Below are 3,029 nucleotides of genomic sequence, written 5' to 3'. Positions count from 1 at the left end.
GGATGCATGGGATGAGGTAAGGGAAGGGAGGGAGGAGAATATAGAGCATGAGATAGGGAATAGACACAGGATAGCTTGAGAGCTGAAGGGCTGGCAAACCTCCTTCCCTCAGAGCAAACCTCCTTCCAAGACTAAGACTAAAGGGGAATACATGAGCAGGTATGGTGGTGTGGCTGACCACACTGGTCACTGATAAGGGGAAGAGGGGAAAAAACAGCAATGAAGTTGGGAGTTAAATCCAACTACATTCAATAGACTCCTGTGAACCCGGGTGAAGCCCTGGTTGGCCAGCAGTATGGCACGATTCTGGGACTCCTGGGTCCAGAGGCAGTGACATGGCCACAGAAGACTAGAACAGAGAGGGAAGTGTCCAGCTGAGATGAAGTGAGAGGAGATGCACAAGAACACCCATACTTGCAGATAGTACCCACTTTACCTGGCTTCAATGGCTGGATGATCAGAACTCAACTAGAAGAGAAACAAGAGGAAAAAAAAAGTAACCCGCTACAATTTGATGAACTTTATCTATACTTATGGATGTAGTAGATTAAAAATGGGAACAAATCTTTAAAGAGAGGATCACTCCCACCCACTCGGTACACAGGGTTGACAGGGATGGGCAATTTAGACATTGGCTACTCAAAATGGTGGCGGGGCGGGGAGGCTACAAGAGCAAAAAGTGACTGGCTTACAAGCTTTCAAGAGGGAGCCTAGTTCTAGACAGGGTGGGGGATGGTAGAATCATTAATGAATGGTTTCCAATCTGTTGGGACGGGCTATTGAAAGGAAATGGGGATAAGACTCTTGTGGTACAATAGTGAATAATTGCTCTCAGGACTGACTGTAAGGGTCGGAAATGTAAAAGTAGAAGTTATATAACAAAAGGAGGGGAGTGATTGATTTTGCAGTCCAGGAGCAGAGATCCCTGGGACCATTAAATGAGAAGAGTGGAGTGCGGGACGCTGGCCAGAGAAGCAGTGGCACCAGAAATGGGCGAAGAGTTTTGAAGGGGAGATTTGAGGTGCATGGGTTATACTAAATTATTTTGAGTTTTCATTATTGATTATCTTGTACTATGATGATATTGTTGAAAACTGTTCTTATAATGTTGCTTCCATAATTAGGAGGAATGGTGTTAAATATCATTGAGGTGGTTCTGACTCATAGTGATCCTTTGTACAACAGGAAAAAAAAAAAATCTCTGCCTGGTCTTGTGTCAGACTCACAATTACAGTTATGTTTGAGCCTATTATTACTATCATTGTGTTGATCCATCTTGTTGAAGGTCTTCCACTTTTTTTTCACTGACCCTTTCTTTTAGCAAGCATGATACCCTTTCCCAGGGACTGGTCCCTCATGGTAATATGTCCAAAGTACTTGAGACAAAGTCTTGATATCCTTGCTTCAAAGGGACATTCTGGCCATACTTCTTCTGAGACAGGTTTTTTGTTATTTTTGCAGACCATGATATGTTCAATATTCTTCTTTCATAATTCAAATGCACTGATTCTTCTATGGTCTTCCTTATTCATTGTCCAACTTCCACATGCATATGAGGAGATTGAAAATACTATGGTTTGGGTCAGGCACACTTTAGTCCTCAAAGTAACATCTTGCTCTTTAACATTTTATAGTGGTTTTTTGCAACAGATTTGCCTAATGCAATATGTCACTTGATTTCTTTTTATTGATTTTTTGGGGGCTGTTTTTTGGCTTCCAGTCCAGAAGGACCTCTTATCTGAGAAACATGAGAGGAAAGGGGTGGGGTACAAGAGTTTGTGGGAGTACTGCCAAGGATCAAGTAAAATATCACTGAATATCTTGACTTTGAGTCTGGACTCAGGGCATCATCGGCAAGTAGTAATGACAGGTTTTTGAGTGGGGGAGGATGCCACAGGGTGGCTCCTCAACTCCTGTGTCTCACAAATTGTCCTGTTTTTCCTCATGAAAATTCCATCAGCTCTCTCAAAGATGTGGCACATGATGTGCCCAGCCTTGCCCACTTCAGAGTTACCCTCGTTGAAGGTCTGGCAGTTGTCAAAGACCAGAGAGGTCATCCACTGCAAACTCTTCAGAGCTGGTATACCCTCCCTGGAGCAGTCAATCCTGCATGGTGGAAAAATCCATTAGGTTTTTAATGATATGTCGGTAGCCACTCACCAACTTTGGACTCACAGGTTCCAGGAAAGGGCATGCTGCATCATGGGATTCCATCAGGATAATCTTGCAAAATGTGAGATTGCTGTGGTGCAATAGAGAGTTGCTGCAGCTTGAATAGAGATATAGGCTTTCTTGTCCTCCTTACAGTACCTTGTGTAGGTGGCCATCAACCTCTGGGAAGTTCAGTATATAACTACTTTTTCATTTCTGGCCTTACTCTGGGAAACTAGGCTTTGGAGTGAATTCTCTTCTACCTGGGCCAAACAGACAGCACTGAACCAATCTCCTGGGACAGCTTCCATCTTGGGTGAATGGCAGTAAATGTGGCAACCATGGTCATACTTATCACAAAGCAGAAGAAATTCATCGTTGTCTGCAGGATTCCAGCTCTCGCGGGATTGTGGGACACAAGAGGAGACACTGAGTGGGCGAAAATGAAAGCAATCAAGAGCCTCTGCTTAGTTAGCTGAAGGGGCTCTCTTTCTCTGTCTGCTTGTTCTTCTGGCCCGGCTCAGCAAGTCTTTATTTTTTTATACTTAAAACTACACAGTACATAATGAATTGCTACTTTGATCTTTCCTTGAATTATTACACAGTTTATCACAACAATTCTACACCTGTTCATTAAACAACCTTGACAAAAATATTTCTGTGGTGTTCAAACTGACTTTCATCTCCTTTCCCAGTATGTGATAAATTGTTTTTTCTTGTTTCCACTAAAAGATTAAGTCAAACTTTACACAAATCATTTCTACTTATCAGACTCCTGATTACATTTTCTTAGTAACGTAAGTTTCTTTTAATCATCAATGCTTGCACTACCTTATTATTTCTACTTACTAATTATCAATCTTCTATCCTACATAATG

General features: G+C 42.2%; 1 pseudogene; it reads right to left on the bottom strand.

Annotated features, from left to right (window-relative positions):
* Nucleotides 1-1,847: 1,847 nt before the first annotated feature.
* Nucleotides 1,848-3,029, bottom strand: part of LOC102819036 — a 7,035-nt pseudogene continuing 5,853 nt past the window's right edge.

This window comes from Chrysochloris asiatica, unplaced genomic scaffold, assembly GCF_000296735.1.
Source record: "Chrysochloris asiatica unplaced genomic scaffold, ChrAsi1.0 scaffold00107, whole genome shotgun sequence".
Lineage (NCBI taxonomy): Eukaryota > Metazoa > Chordata > Mammalia > Afrosoricida > Chrysochloridae > Chrysochloris > Chrysochloris asiatica.
Note: the sequence above shows the minus strand (reverse complement) of the source record. Positions and strands in the feature narration are given on the sequence as shown.